Source organism: Microcaecilia unicolor, chromosome 3, assembly GCF_901765095.1.
Source record: "Microcaecilia unicolor chromosome 3, aMicUni1.1, whole genome shotgun sequence".
Taxonomy (NCBI): domain Eukaryota; kingdom Metazoa; phylum Chordata; class Amphibia; order Gymnophiona; family Siphonopidae; genus Microcaecilia; species Microcaecilia unicolor.
In genome coordinates, this window is record NC_044033.1 from 87,770,751 (window position 1) to 87,787,468 (window position 16,718).

General features: G+C 46.2%; 1 protein-coding gene across 1 annotated transcript in view; it reads left to right on the plus strand.

Annotated features, from left to right (window-relative positions):
• The window catches only part of WDPCP (WD repeat containing planar cell polarity effector), an 846,895-nt gene that overhangs the window by 29,415 nt on the left and 800,762 nt on the right, over positions 1-16,718 (plus strand). Inside the window, exon 2 of the mRNA XM_030196158.1 lies at positions 6,506-6,567. The gene's annotated coding sequence lies outside the window, so the exon portion shown is untranslated. The remainder of the gene's footprint in view (positions 1-6,505; positions 6,568-16,718) is intronic.

Sequence of the window (16,718 nt, forward strand, 5' to 3'; positions counted from 1 at the left end):
TGAAGCGGTGCAAAGGAAAGCTACGAGAATGGTATGGGATTTGCGTTACAAGACGTATGAGGGGAGACTTGCGGACCTGAACATGTATACTCTGGAGGAAAGGAGAAACAGGGGTGATATGATACAGACGTTCAGATATTTGAAAGGTATTAATCCGCAAATGAATCTTTTCCGGAGATGCGAAGGCGGTAGAACGAGAGGACATGAAATGAGATTGAAGGGGGGCAGACTCAGGAAAAATGTCAGGAAGTACTTTTTCACGGAGAGAGTGGTGGATACTTGGAATGCCCTCCCGTGGGAGGTGGTGGAGATGAAAACGGTAACAGAATTAAAACATGCGTGGGATAAACATAAAGGAATCCTGTTCAGAAGGAATGTATCCTTGGGAACTTAGCCGAGTTTAGGTGGCAGAGCCGGTGGTGGGAGGCGGGGATAGTGCTGGGCAGACTTATACAGTCTGTGCCGGAGGCGGGGCTGGTGGTTGAGATGCGGGGATAGTGCTGGGCAGACTTATACGGTCTGTGCCAGAGCTGGTGGTGGGAGGCGGGGCTGGTGGTTGGGAGGCGGGGATAGTGCTGGCCAGACTTATATGGTCTGTGCCCTGAAGAGGACAGGTACAAATAAAAAGTAGCACATATGAATTTATCTTGTTGGGCAGACTGGATGGACCGTGCAGGTCTTTTTCTGCCCTCATCTACTATGTTACTATGTAACCTCAAGGAGGCCTATTTGCACATTCCCATATGGCCTCCTCACCAGCGCTTCTTTCGCTTTGCAGTGCTGGTTCAACACTTTCAGTTTTGAGCCGTGCCTTTTGGACTGGTGACGGTTCTCAGAACCTTTTCCAAGGTGATGGTGATGGTCGTGGCCTTCCTCTGGAAGGAAGGAGTGCAGGTACACCCATGCTTAGACAACTGGCTGATTTGGGCATTGTCCTACCCAGAAAGTGTGCAGACAAGTGGTCAGTCTTCTGAGGTCTCTGGGATGGATTGTCAATCTTCCCAAGAGCAGATTGGTTACCTCGCAGTCTCTGGAGTACTTGGGGGTGCTGTTTGACACTCGGGCAGGCACGATATCTCTCTAGGAGGCACGGCGGATAACGATCCAGACACAAGTGGAAGGGCTACTATGGATGTCGGCCCCCAGAGCTTGGGGCTATCTGCAAGTCTTGGGCTCCATGGCTTCCATGTTGGATGTGGTTCCACGGGCCAGGAGTCATATGAGAGCTCTCCAGCTTTCTCTTCTCAGCTGCTGGTTGCCCCTTTCGGAAGACTATTTGGCCCGCATCTCTTGGGCACCTCATGCGAGGTTAGCCAATCGGTGGTGGTTGCATCCGGTGAGTCTCCGCTTGGGGATGCCCCTTGTCATCCTGGATTGGGTGGTAGTTACTACAGATGCCAGCCTGTCGGGCTGGGGGCACAATGCCTGAGCGCTACGGCTTAGGGGCTTTGGTTCCCGGTGGAGGCCTTGTGGTCTATTAACCAACTGGTACTATAGGTGATTCACCTGGCGCTCACAGAATTTTGGCCATTAATTCAGGGACGACCGGTACGAGTGCTTTCAGACAACGTGACAGCGATGTTGTATGTCAACAAACGGGGGTGCTAGGAGATCCTCGCTAGCGAAGGAAGTTTTGCTGCTTTGCCTATGGTTGTAAAGGCACCTATGACTCCTTTCAGCGGCACACATTGTGGGGTCCTTGAACTTCGAGGCGGACTTTCTCAGTTGCCATGAACTTTCGAACCAGGCATTTGCGCTTGTCACGGAGTGCTGGGGGAACTCACTCTCGATCTGATGGCCCGGGGAAGCAATGCGAAGGTACCCTGCTTCTTCAGCAGGGGCAGGGATCCGGGGTTGCAGGGCATCAATGCTTTGCTCCAGCCGTGGCCCCCGTTGCTCCTTCTGTATGTGTTTTCCCCATGGCCCATGGTGGGCAGAATTGTGGGACACATTGCCAGACATCCGGGGAGGGTGATTCTGGTGGCCCCGGATTGGCCCAGGCATCTCTGGTACACGGACTTGATCCATCTGCAAATTGATAGCCCTCTGCGGCTGTTGGGCCAGTGCGGCCTGCTGTGGCAGTGGCTGATAGCTATGGAGGATCTCTCCCCTTTTGGTTTTACAGCTTGTCTCTTGAGAGGTCAAGATTGAGGAAGAAGGGCTACCTGGAGTGGGTGATTACCATCATGCTGCAGGTGCAGAAGCACTCTACTTCAACAGCTTAAGCCCTCATTTGGTGAACGTTTAAGTCCTGGTCCTCGGCAGCGGGTCTATCGGCATCTTCGGCGTTGGTGTTGGCCATCCTTGCCTTTTTGCAGGACAGACTCGATAAGTCTCTATCCTTGAGCTGTTTGAAAGTTCAGGTGGCGGCTTTGGCCTGTTTTCGGGGCTGCCATCAGGGGTCCTCTTTGGCGTCCCATCCAGATGTTGTACGATTTCTTCGGGGAGTCAACCATTTGCACCCTCCACGTCTTCCTACTACTACTGCTACTAACATTTCTAAAGTGCTACTAGGGTTACGCAGCGCTGTACAATTTAAACATAGAAGGACAGTCCCTGCTCAAAGAGCTTACAATCTAAAAGACAAGAGAACAATCTAAAGACAAGTGTACAATCTAGAGGACAAGTGAACAGTTAATCTGATAGGGTGGATAGATTGGGGCATTCTATATTTCTCAAGCGGTTAGGCGCCGAAGGCAGCATTGAAGAGGTGAGTTTTAAGCAGAGATTTGAAGATGGGTAGGGAGGGGGCATGGCGTATGGGTAAAGGAAGATTGTTCCAGGCATAGGGTGAGGCAAGGCAGAATGAGCGGAGCCTGGAGTTGGCAGTGGTGGAGAAGGGTACTGAGAGAAGGGCTTTGTCCTTTGAGCGGAGGTTACGGGCGGGAATATAGGGGGAGATGAGGGTGGAGAGGTAGTGAGGAGCCGCAGTCTCAACCTGGTCTTGCGTGTGCTTCAGCGCCCTCCTTTTGAACCTTTGGATCGCCTATCCTTAAAGGATCTTACACTGAAGGTGGTGTTTCTAGTGGCCGTCAATTCGGCGCGGTGGGTCTCAGAACTTCAGGCTTTGTCCTGTAGAGACCCTTTTCTCTGTTTTGGTTCAGACAGTTCCCTCTTTCTTGCCAAAGGTGATCTCCTATTTTCACATAAATCAGCAGCTTTTTCTTCCAGCCTTTTACTGAGATGACTATCCCAATGAATACCAGGTATTGCGGTGCCTAGATGTCAGGCATATTCTTATCTTTTACTTAGAAGTGACGAATGACTTCCATGTTCAGACCTTCTTTTCATCCTCTTTGTGGCCCGCTGGCTGTGGGAGGCGATCTCTTCGGCATACTTGTCGTCTGGAAAGACTCCGCCATTATGAATAACAGTGCATTCCACCAGGGCACAGGCAACTTCCGCTGCTGAGTCTTGCTTGGTCTCCTTGGAGGAGATGTGCCGATCTATGACTTGGTCTTTGGTGCATACTTTTGTGAAGCATTATCGCCTGGATGTAGCAGCGCACGGGAATGCCGCATTTGGTGCTTCCGTGCTCCTGGCTGGGGTGTCAGTATTCTGCCCTGTGTGAGGACTGCTTTGATACATCCCACAAATCTCTGGATTGATCTGTGGGACGCAATGGAAGGTAAAATTAGTTCTTACCTGATAATTTTCTTTCCATTAGTCCCAACAGATCAATCAGAGGCCCACCCTGTAATCTTGTTCGGAAGTTTCTTCTGGTCTTTTACAGTTGCATAGTTACAGTTCGTCTGTTCGAAGAATTAATAGTTGTGTTGGCCAGACCCGCATGAATTGGTCACCTTATTATGAGCTGCATGTCTTTTCCTCCTGCAGTGGCAGGGTTTACCTGAGTGACTGGAGGCAGGGGATCTTTGGGATTGTGAATTTTTTCCTCTTTGATGCTGCTTGGGTAGTGACAGTACTGAGGTGGAGGTGGCTGCACATGACCACATGTAGTGAACCTTAGAAGTTCTCTCTATCTCCACCTGTTGGCAGAGGTACATAACCCACAAGTCTCTGGATTGATCTGTTGGGACTAATAGAAAGAAAATTATCAGGTAAGAACTAATTTTACCTTTATCTACCTGTAGCTAGATTTCATTCCTCCTCCTCTGCTCCCAATCCTCAGCTTATCTCTTTTTACCTTTTTATCTCCTTATCAGCTGTCCACTTCCTACACTTACTTAGTCCCCATTTCCACCTCTCTTATTCCCTCCATAGCCTCTTATTCCCGTCTTTCCTCAATTTTCTAGTTCCCCATTTCCACTCTCTGTACTCATCACGTCCTCAGCCTCGTGCCCTCTTTGCCTCTCATGCCCTCACCAGTCCCATCTACTTCTCTGTCACTCATCCCCTCTCCATCTCCAGTCCCTTTCTTGTCTTACTCCTTTATCCAGGCTCTCATTCCCTCTTCCACCCCTCATTTCCACCTAATCTCACCTTCTTCATAGCCCTGTTTTTCCTCCTTTTCTCAGTATCCATTCCCCTGCCTCTTCTCCTAAGCCGTATGAGGAGAGACTTGCTGAACTAAACATGTATACTCTGGAGGAAAGGAGAAACAGGGGTGATATGATACAGACGTTCAAATATTTGAAAGGTATTAATCCGCAAACGAACCTTTTCAGGAGATGCGAAGGCAGTAGAATGAGAGGACATGAAATGAGATTGAAAGGGGGCAGACTAAAGAAAAATGTCAGGAAGTATGTTTTCACGGAGAGAGTAGTGGATGCTTGGAATGCCCTCCCGCGGGAGGTGGTGGAAATGAAAACGGTAACGGAATTCAAACATGCGTGGGATAAGCATAAAGGAATCCTGTGCAGAAGGAATGGATCCTCAGGAGCTTAGTTGAGATTGGGAGGCGGGGATAGTGCTGGGTAGATTTATACGGTCTGTGTCAGAGCCGGTGGTTGGGAGGCGGGGATAGTGCTGGGCAGACTTATACGGTCTGTGCCCTGAAGAGCACAGGTACAAATCAAAGTAGGGTATACACAAAAAGTAGCACATATGAGTTGTCTTGTTGGGCAGACTGGATGGACCGTGCAGGTCTTTTTCTGCCGTCATCTACTATGTTACTATGTTACTTCCTTATCCCACTCCTTGCTACCTGCCCATCTATCACCACCTCCAGTATTCATTTACCCTGCAGTTACTCCATCTTAACCCCAGCATCCATCTCTCTGCTTCTCTATCTTCACCTTCCCCTGCATATGTCCTTGTTCCCCCTTCCCACAGTATCTTTCCTTCTCAGTGCCCCAGCCCCAGTTCCCTTCTCCCACTGCCCCCTTGTCAGATCCCAGCCTCTCTTTGAGCCTTCTGCCTCCAGCCCATTTCTCCAAGGCCCAGGATTAGATTTCCACATATGAGAATATGGCCAGCTTGTCCTTGGAGAAAGTGAAGATACTACCTGTAGTAGTTATTCTCCGAAGATAGCAGGTCATTCATTGTCACATACCCTCCCACCTCCCTTTGGAGATTTTTCTATGCAATATTATTGTACTGCTGGTCCCGCATTCATGCTGCGGGCAGGAAGGCACTTGCGCATGTGCGGTGGGGATGCAGTGCACGGTCTTAAAGCTGTATTAGCTTTTTTCAAGCTCCGCACGGGGTGACGTGGATGACCTCGCCCACATGTGAGAATGAATGGCCTGCTGTCCTCAGAGAATACCTGCTGCAAGTAAGTATCTTTGCTTTATTCTGTAACTTGGGCACACAACTTTGCATGCTAAGCGTCACATTGGGCATGCATGTTTATAGAATGAGGGGGACAGTATCCAGTATTTGCACTGACTGCAGAAGAATGAGCTAACCCTTTTCTCCTCCTCAGGACTTGCGTTGAAAACCTTATGGTTAGGTTTTGGGTCTTCTGTGTGCTCCTCTGCATCTGCTCTGAATAACTGCTGTCTTGCCATGGGATTAAAATATGCTTTGCACTCATGTCTTCTGGAGGCTTTGTGCACAGCTCATGCGCAAAACTCCTTTTTACATTGTGTGCTCACAAAATTGTGAGCTAAAGCTGACCTAAGCTGTGCACAAGCCTAGCACACTTTATTGCATCTGCCCTGCAGTATTGAAGAAAACAGGATTACTGATATTGTACCTGCTAGCTGTGTGGGGAGATGTAATCATTTTAACAAAGGGACCAGCAGGGCGCCTGTGTCGCCACTGTGACAAAGCAACTGAGCTCATTAGAAAACATTCAGAATTACAGTGAAAACTTCAATTACAAAGGAATAACTACCTGAAATGGATTCTGTTAGTCACTGACCTTTCTTCTCCATATCTCGCTGGCTCAGTTGCTTCCCTATACTTTTAGCAGCCATAATTAAAAATAAAGAAGGTGGATTGTGTAGTGAAGTGGTTATGATGAGGCATAGTAGGTAGGAATTCCTGGATTTCTATACCACCTCTGCTGTTGACAGTGACTATGCTCTGCATGTGTGCACTTCAGGTTTCAGAGTTAATCATAACTAATGTTTTTTCTCCCCTCTGCCTCGCTTCACAGGCTGTTGTGTGCATCCAGGCGCAGAAAGGTTCCTGCATCGTCCACCCGAGAGCTGATTACATGTGAGTTTCTGGAGTATATCGTGTTGGGATTTAGGTGGTAATTCTGATTAATACCTGCTTGTAATTTGCCATACAGACAGGTTATACTTAATTGTTCGATGCTAGTGTAAATCACCTGCCTAGAAAATCTCATGGCCAAGTTGGTGACGTTACACGCTCTTAGAGTGGCTTAATGCTTCATAACCTCACCTCACCCCTCTTATGTACACAAAGAGTTTTTTGTTTTTAATTTCATGGCTAGTACCACGCAGTGATTGGATATCCCAGATATTGAAATAAGAAACTGACATTAAATAAGTTAAATAACATACCTAGGTAGGATACATTATAGATAGTGTATGACAAGTGCACATACAGGAAAAAATTCTACACAAAAAAAGACCAAACAGGGAAAAGTAGAGGCTGATCAAAGGATGAATCCAACACTTGGGCTGTTATGAAGAAACTAGTAAAAAAGGCCCGTTTCCGAAACCAATGAAACGGGCGCTAGCATGTGTTTTTTGTTTTGTTTGTGTGTATGTGTCACAGAGTTATTTTGTGTGTGTGTGAGTGTGTGTGAGGGTGCGGTGTGTGTGCAGGTTGTTGATGTGTGTCTTTTTTTGTTTTGTTTTGTTTTTTGCTTGGGGGTTGGGGGATGTGCTGTGCTGTGCTGGCAAAGTGGGTTGGATTGGTGTGTGGCTTTGAGGGTGTGTTTCTGTTGTATTGTGTGTGTGTGGTTTTGTCTGTCAAGGAGGTTTGTGGAGGGGGGTCTTTCTGTTGGTGAAATGTAAATGTGGTTGTAGGGGGGGGGGTCAGCCTTTGTTGAGTGTTGTTTTTTTTTTCCATGTTTTTTTTTTTTTGTGTTGTGCTGAGGCAGCAGTGTTGTTTTAGATGGGCGGAAGGTAGAGGAGCACGTTCTTTGTTTGTCGGTATTTTTTTTCGCCGTTTCAGGGCTGCTGTAGGGGAATGCTGGAAGAGAAATGTGCTGTTGGAAGCAGCGCCATCTTTTTCCATTGGGCTGGGGTTCTGGGCATCCTGGAGGTGGGTGACGGCTTGCCTGAGGACGGGGATGGTTGTTTTAAGTTGGCGGAAGGGAGAAGAGCACGGTCTCGGGCCGTCGGGGGGGGGGGGATCCGGTATGTTTAGTCCATTTCAGGCCGGCTGCAGGGGAATGCTGGAACATTTATGCGCTGCAGGAATCAGCGCCGTCTTTTTCCGGGTGCTCGGGGAATCCCCGAGGTGGGAGACAGCTTGCCTGAGGCTGGGGATGGTTGGGCACGTCCTTGGCCGCTTCGACAAAAGGGGAAGAGGAAGGGGGTGGGGAGTTACCTGCAGCCACCTGAGAAACCATGTATTCTTTGTTTGTTTTGTATTATTAGTTTGCATTTCTGTTGAAGAAAGAGTGGATGCCTTTCGAATGATGGAGGTGGTGCGTCGGTGTGCGGTTGTTTCGTTAGTTTGGCAGCCAGTCTCCAGCGATTCCTAGGCAGGGAAGGAGTACTACTCCCCTTTCCTTGGTCGCTGTTTGCTGCTGGCTGGGTCGCGGGTAATCCTTCCAGCTGGGCCGCAGCTTGTCCTGTTCGCCCACGTCCCTGATGGTGACGGGCACGTTGTTTTCCGGCTCCTCTGACTCCATGTCAAGCGATCCCAAATATAGTCTGAGCTATAGGCCCTCTGGCACTCTTCAGTACTGGCATTAGGCATTTAAAAATTTCCCCCCCCTCCCCCGGTCTATTTTTGCACATACCCACAGCAGGAATATTCTTCTCTCGTTCCAGCGGTGGTTCTGTGCTCTCCGTGCTGCACAGATAATGAGCCATTCTGCTGGGGAATGCTCCTCCCTTATTGTCATGTAGTTTCCTCTGATTGGTCCGTCTTACGTTGCCTAGTGTTGCCTGGGAACGGTGTTGTGATGGTCCTTTGTGTTTCAGAATGTTGAGGGTGTTTTTTCTGATTGGTCCGTCATGCGAGGGCGGGGCAGAGAGACATGGTCAGTGTTCTGGCTTCACCACCATGAATCCATGAACCCTTCAGTGAGTGACTGATTGACTTCAGAACGTTGTCTTCAGAACATTGAGGGTGAGTTTTATTATAGTAGATACTTTATAGATGCAGATATTAAAGGACCCAGCATGGTCCCTGTTTCGGCGTATCACACCGCCTATATCAGGGGTCGTGAATAATTCATTCAAAGGAACATATACTCAAATACTGCAAATGTCAAACATAAGTGCTGTGATTCAGTCGGGCTGATCAACAGACACGTGCAAATTGAGCCGACACTGACAAGCTCTATGGGGTCTGTACCTGTACAGAGAAAAAAGACCCCATAGAGCTTGTCAGTGTCGGCTCAATTTGCGTGTGTCTGTTGATCAGCCCGACTGAATCACAGCACTTATGTTTGACATTTGCAGTATTTGAGTATATGTTCCTTCGGATGAATTATTCACTTGACCCCTGATGTAGGCGGTGTGATACACCGAAACACGGATCATGCCGGGTCCTTTAATATCTGCATCAATAAAGTATTTCAAGTGTTGGATTCGTCCTTTGATCAGCCTCTACTTTTCCCTGTTTTGACAAGTGCACATAACATTGCTTTATCTCTACCAAGCTATCCAATAATTTATTGTTAAATTTCTAGGTGTCAATGCGCAGCTGGTGATGCTCAGCATTTTGTTGACTACTGCTGGAGTTATGCTTGGAAATTCAATGCTGGGCCATGGCTGGGCTTTGACGTTGAATTTCCAGGTTTGCAGAGCCAGTTAACACATAGCTGGTTAAGTGCAATATTCAGCACTTAACCAGCTATGGGTTACCGCATAAAGGTAGAACTGACTTTTATGTGGCCATATTTATGTAGTTAACCTGGCCGGTTAAGTGCTGACTCTGTCCCTGGAACGCCCTCAAAATAGTTGGTTTTGCAATCGGTGCTAACCGGTTAAGTGCCACTGAAAATGACTGCTAAGCCCCGAACAGGCAATTTAACTGGTTTCTGGCTAGTTAAATTGCTTGAGTATCGACCTGCTAGTCTTGAAAACATTTATTCTCTCAGGAACAATTTTTATAGGTCTTGAAAAGGGAATATTAGCAAATATTTAACATCTCTGAGTATCTGTCAATGTAACTTGAATATTTTTTTGGCTCTTAATCTTGGCTTCTCACTTTGGGGCCCCGATATTCAGACCGCGGGAGTTAGAATGGCTAACTCCTGTGGTCGACGCTGAGCTCAGATATTCAATTGGGCTGTTTCCAGTGACCTGCATTGAATATCTGGTTTATTTTTGTCCGGTTTAAAGGTAACCGGCTACGTCGATATTCAGACTTAGCCGGTTATCTTTAAATTGGCCAAAGCCCATATTTTTACATGGCTAAATATGGCCGCTAAATCAGTTTTAAGAGTAGCCAGATAGCCTGCTAGCCGCTAACCGGGGATATTCAGCTGGAGATAGCCAGTTATCCCCCGCTGAATATTGGTGGATAGCCAGTTAAGTGCTATTTAACCGGTCAGCAGCTGTTTTGTCAGGTTAAATAGTGCTGAATATTGGGGGGGGGGGGGGGGGGGGTTATTCTTATTTACTCAAAAGTGTACCCAACGTGAATGAATTCTGAAGAGAACTACAGTGCCTTGTAAGAGTTCTCACATCCTTATATATTTTTAACTTTCTGCTGTCCAATGCATTTTGAATTGAATTTTTTAAAGCACAGATTTGTTTCGCTGATCTACAACAGACTCTACCCTTCCATCATGAAACAACAATTACATAAATATTCAAAAGCAATTAGGAATAAGAAACCAAAAAGTCTTGATTGACATTTGACCCCCTGATGAGGTGCACTGGCAATGTGCCAGGCTGCTGCTTTAGCAGCAGGAACGATGAACTCTTATGCAGCTGCATCACTGGAGGGTTTCATGGTAGGCATTTTTGTAGTGAGCAGGCTTGTTGCAAAGCCAGCAGGCTAGTCTCCCTGTCCAATGATGCAGCCGCATAAGAGCTTAGAGTTCCTGCTGCTAAGGCAGCAGCATGGCACATTGGCATATAACCCCCCAATGAGGTGCATCAGCACATTCCAGGCAGTTAACCCATCTTGCCTCCTCTTCCATTCAACTCAATTGTTAAACATAATTTTGTTTTGTATTTCACCCCTTTTTTTTTTGTAACCGGTTCTGGGTGCTTTACAAAAGGATAGGTAAGAAAATTAATAAATGAAATAAAATGAAGTGAGTTAAATAAAATGAAGTGAGTGTTCCTTGCTGGGGATTTGCATGCTGGCACTGTGCCATCCGGAGTTTAAAATTATGCATTACGCAACAGCTTGAAGTGCAGGAACATCTTCTACTGCTAAGCTAAAGCATGCTTCTTCTTTCCAATTAGTAATTAGGGCTCGAGGTTTTTATTTATTTATATAAACTTTGCTGCTGGGGTAACGCTAAGACTGGGAAGAAGGGATGGAGAGAACAAGAGAGTGGATGGGTCTAGAATGAGTACAAGGGAGTTCTAGTTGGGCTGGACATGTAGAGGGTAGTATTGTAACAGGTTGTCTATTCCTGAAGGCCACGTAGGTGCCTATTTCAGCCTACGTATCCTATTTCCAAGGATACGTAGGTGCCTGAAGTGTCTATAAAATATTAGGGCCAAAATGACAGACATTATGCTGAGGGAACGAAGTACAAACTAAAGTCCAAACAAAAAAAACAGCACCACGGGCCTTTAAAAATGGAACACAGTTCTTTAATGAATGAGCCTTGACAAAAAGACCCGACACGGGCCATGTTTCGGTGACTAGCACCTGCGTCAGGGGTCACAGTGATGACATGGAAAACTTGGGGAATAACTCGAATATATTCCTCTACAATATATTATTCCTTACCCCACGTCTCATGTAGTAAAAGCTACAAAGCACCAAGGCACTTTCACTTTCTGTATCATCCATTTTGATACAGAAAGTGAAAGTGCCTTGGTGCTTTGTAGCTTTTACTACATGAGACGTGGGGTAAGGAATAATATATTGTAGAGGAATATATTCGAGTTATTCCCCAAGTTTTCCACGTCATCACTGTGACCCCTGACGCAGGTGCTAGTCACCGAAACACGGCCCGTGTCGGGTCTTTTTGTCAAGGCTCATTCATTAAAGAACTGTGTTCCATTTTTAAAGGCCCGTGGTGCTGTTTTTATTTTTTGTTTGGACTTTAGGTTGAAGCCATAGACATTTATGTCTGCTTGAGAGCAGGTGTAGATGTTGCACCCACAAGTATGTGCCTTCTTGGCACTGTGCGTAGTTTTATGTGAATATCATTTGGGGTAATTGTAGAAAAATCCTTCATAAAATTGTCCACAAAGAGCGGATGTTTTGCAAATAGGTGGTGAAAGAGGATGGGGACATTTGTATCAGAGAAAAGACATCTGCTCCCACTGTCTCACCCTCCGCTCTGCTCTGCTGCTTGCCTGCTCATTAATCTCAGGCTGATCAAAACGCAAGAGTCCAACAGAAGAGGAGTAATGGGGAGAGGAGCAAGCCAAGCCAGTGCCATTAAGAAAAAAAAATACATCAATGAAATTTGTAATGAAAATGTAGGGCTGGAAATAAATCCCATGGTGGTTAGCCTGTGGGTTGAATTTGACTTGGATATTCCATACCAGGGCACTGGCACTGAGTATCTGAGCCTTGGGCAGCTGCCTGCCTTATCAGGGTGCTGGCTGATATTCAGTACTGCCACCTGCATAACTGTCCAATCAGAGTTAGGACAGCTATTGTACAGTCCTACATCACCAGATAGTTATTTGGGCACCGACACTGAATATTGGTGGTACCCACTCTGCCTGGATTCTGCTTCCAGACTGCCCTGCACTAAGAGGAGAGTACCACGGTTAAGTGCCACTGAATATCAGTGACAGATGGGCAGAGCGATTTTGCTGGGGACTGAATATCAGCTGAGCGATTATTTTTATGTTCTACTTATTCATGCTAATTTAGTTCTAGCTTCTTTCTGGGAAATATTCTCTCTCTCTCCATCTTCTCATCTGGTGACTCGAAAACCAGATCCGTTGGATGAAACTTGATGTTGGGTTGGGGAGCACAACTTTAAGGTACTTGGACCCCGATGCTCAAAGCTCCGGCGCTATAGCAAACAGTGCCCATTGCATACTGCAGGAGCAGTGCAGAAAAATAGCCTTCCAACGCTCAGAGCTAATGGCATTCAAATTATATGTGTGCTTGTGAGATTGAAAGTACTACTACTACTACTACTATTTAACATTTCTAAAGCGCTACCAGGGTTACGCAGCGCTGTACAATTCAAACATAGAAGGACAGTCCCTGCTCAAAGAGCTTACAATCTAAAAGACAGGTGTACAGTCTAGAGACAAGTGTCCAGTCCGACTAATAGGGCATACTATATTTCACGGAAGGTTAGGTGCCGAAAGCAGCATTGAAGAGGTGAGCTTTAAGCAGAGATTTGAAGATGGGTAGGGAGGGGGCTTGGCGTAGGGGTTGAGGAAGATTGTTCCAGGCATAGGGTGAGGCAAGGCAGAATGAGCGGAGCCTGGAGTTGGCAGTGGTGGAGAAGGGAACTGAAAGGAGGGATTTGTCCTGGGAGCGGAGGTTACGGGCGGGAACATAGGGGGAGATGAGGGTAGAGAGGTAGTGAGGAGCAGTAGACCGGGTGCATTTGTAGGTAAGGAGGAGAATCTTGAATTGAATGCGGTATCTGATCGGAAGCCAGTGAAGTGACTTGAGGAGAGGGGTGATGTGAGTATATCGGTTCTGGCGGAATATAAGACGTGCGGCAGCATTCTGGACGGATTGAAGGGGGGATAGATGGCTAAGTGGGAGGCCGGTGAGGAGCAAGTTGCAATAGTCAAGGCGAGAGGTAATGAGAGCTTGGACGAGAGTTCGTGTGGTGTGCTCAGATAGGAAAGGGCGAATTTTGCTGATGTTGAACAGGAAGAAGCGACAGGTCTTGGCAGTCTGTTGGATATGGGCAGAGAAGGAGAGGGAGGAGTCAAAGATGACTCCGAGGTTGCGGGCAGATGGGACGGGGAGGATGAGGGTGTTATCAACTGAGATAGAGAGTGGAGGAAGAGGAGAGGTGGGTTTGGGTGGAAAGTCGAGGAGCTCGGTTTTGGCCATGTTTAGCTTCAGGTGGCGGTTGGACATCCAGGCAGCAATGTCAGATAAGCAGGCCGATACCTTGGCCTGGGTCTCCGTGGTGATGTCTGGTGTGGAGAGATATAGCTGGGTGTCATCAGCATAAAGATGATACTGAAAACCATGAGATGAGATCAGTGAGCCTAGGGAGGAGGTGTAGATTGAGAAGAGAAGCGGTCCAAGGACAGATCCCTGGGGAACTCCAACAGATAGTGGGATGGGAGTGGAGGAGGATCCATGAGAGTGTACTCTGAAGGTGCGGTGGGAGAGATAAGAGGAGAACCAGGAGAGGACAGAGCCTTGGAACCCAAAAGAGGACAATGTGGCAAGAAGTAAGTCATGATTGACAGTGTCAAACGCAGCGGATAGATCGAGGAGGATGAGGATGGAATAGTGGCCTCTGGATTTGGCGAGGAGCAGGTCGTTGCAGACTTTAGAGAGAGCTGTTTCTATCGAGTGTAGGGGGCGAAAGCCGGATTGAAGTGGATCTAGGATGGCATGAGAGGAGAGAAAATCAATGCAGCGACTGTGGATGGCGCGTTCAAGTATTTTGGAGAGGAAGGGGAGGAGAGAGATGGGGCAGTAGTTGGAGGGGCAGGTAGGGTCAAGTGATGGTTTTTTTAGGAGGGGTGTGACTACGGCGTGCTTGAAGGTGTCAGGGACAGTTGCAGTGGAGAGAGAAAGGTTAAGGATGCGACAGATTGAGGGGGTGACAGTATATGTATGGTGGTATGTTTCCAGCAGTAACAGCAGGGTTTGTTTTTGCGCTGTTCTGTGAGCATTGGGAGGGCATAGCAAAAGGCCTCATTAACATCTGTTTGACTACATTTAAATACAATTTGCAGCCATCATTGGCGCTTGTGGTTTCCTTTCTCTAAAGCCCTCTGAACATTGTGTGCAGATTAGCACTAATCTAGCACTAATCGGCTCTAACGTTGGCGTTAGGTTCTGAGCATTGGCCCCTGGGTCAGTTTAAATACTTTGGAATCATTTGGGGTTTTTTTCTCTCATGCCCTTTGTCTACAGTGCATTTTGCATATCAAATGAGCAGTAAGAGCCTTACAGGTTTTAGTTTCTGAGCCAGGTGATCTACTCATGCATTCTTTATTAACTAATTACAGGGTCATTACATCAGTTGGACAAAACCACTCCAGGTACTGTTACATCTCATAGAATTTAATGACTATCAAGCAGAATAAAATTAGCCATTACCATTTTTGAATTAGAGGAAAGAATCATGTCACCGAAAAAATAAAGTGGTATAGCTATTACTGCATTCTCGAGAGCTTGTACTGTAATACATTTTCAGAATATATTGCTGCTTGGATTTTTGAATCCGTTTTGGTTCATTAACATTTCACAATGAAGAATTGCTTAGGAAACAGAGAGCAGCTGATGGAACAAGAAGGGTACTATGATGATAATATTACATGGATATATCTGCAGTTATTTTAGGAAGAGTGCTCAAAGTAAATCATTTAAAAAAATGTTTTGCTTTAAAAAGCACAAAAGCTGCTGCAACATATATTTATTGTCTAAGCCAGTGGTTCCCAAACCTGTCCTGGAGGCTCCCCAACCAGTCAGATTTTCAGAATATCCATCATAAATATTCATGAAATAGATTTGCATATACTGCCTCCGTTTCCATGCAAATTTCTCTTATGCATATTCATTGTGGAAATCTTGAAAACCTGATTGGTTGGGAAGCCTCAGGACATGTTTGGGAACCACTGGTCTAAGCTATGAGCCATCTTACACAAGAACATTGAAACATGCAGACTGATACAAACAACCAGGTTAAAATGTCCAGTTTACTATTCTTGATACGTGATAAATATCAGGCTACTTGGCTAAAGATTTTATAATCATACAAGAAACTGTTGCATAATGTCAAACAAGCCTAAACCATGTTGCAGGCCTTGACATATGCAGGTTTGGATTATTGTAATAGATGGTATTTGGACTTAGCTTATAATATTGTATTTATCTCTACAAGTGGTTCAAAATGCAGTAGCATGCCTGCTTACGGGAGCCAGTAGGTGATCCACAATTCCACTGGAATTGTCTCCCAGTTTATTGTATTCAATTTAAAGTGTGCACTGTGATGTTTATGATTTAGCTTGATGATAGTCACATTTTCTTCATGAATAAGCAGTGGTAAAAGGAATTCCCACGGCTGCCAATGGAATATTGCTCTCCTATAGCCCATGAATACCAAAAGCTTTCTGGGCATGCATGATTGTTTGTTTATAGCTATTCATAATATATCAAAGTGTTTACAGTCTTAAACAGCTGCTTGCCTTCCTGCCTTAGTCTCTTTTTCATTCAACCCAGCCACACTAGACATGCTGCTCTCCCACTGACTTAAAAAAAAAAAAAAAAGAAAAAATAGAGAACACAGTTGGACTGGAATTGAGGAGCATGTGGGTTGACCCCAATGGGCCATTTATGGGCAGCTGTAGGTTTGACCAATAAAGGAGACAGAATGACCCCCCACCAAAGGCCCAAAGAAGGGACCCCTAGGTTCACATGCAAATGTGGCTCAAGCTGAGGGCCCATCAAGCTCTGGTATTGCACCACAGTCTACCTCTGCTAACATAATTCAAAGGAGCTTCAGCAGGAGAACTAAAATGCATTCACAATGAAGCCACCACTGCTCCCTGTGGTCCAGCTTACCTCACTGACCTTGACAGTTCAGAATTCATTAGAAATGGCTTGGAGGGCTCAGGAGACTCATGAAAGGCTGCCAACAGCAGCGGAGCAGAGAAGTTTAAAATAGCTCAGGCAAAAAAGAAAATGTTTCCGCAGAAATAACAATAAAATGGCTCTGGATTCCCATTTCAATGACTGTCCCAGGCATGAAGCACCCTTTCCATATACCAGAGGTCAGGAGACTATGATTCACTTCATGTTAGAACTACAACAGAACTACCACAAGGGACCCTGCTTCAGCCTCTTGCGTTAGTGCCTTATTTCTACAGTTAATACACAAGTTTTTATGCTGGATATTTGTTCCCTTCTAC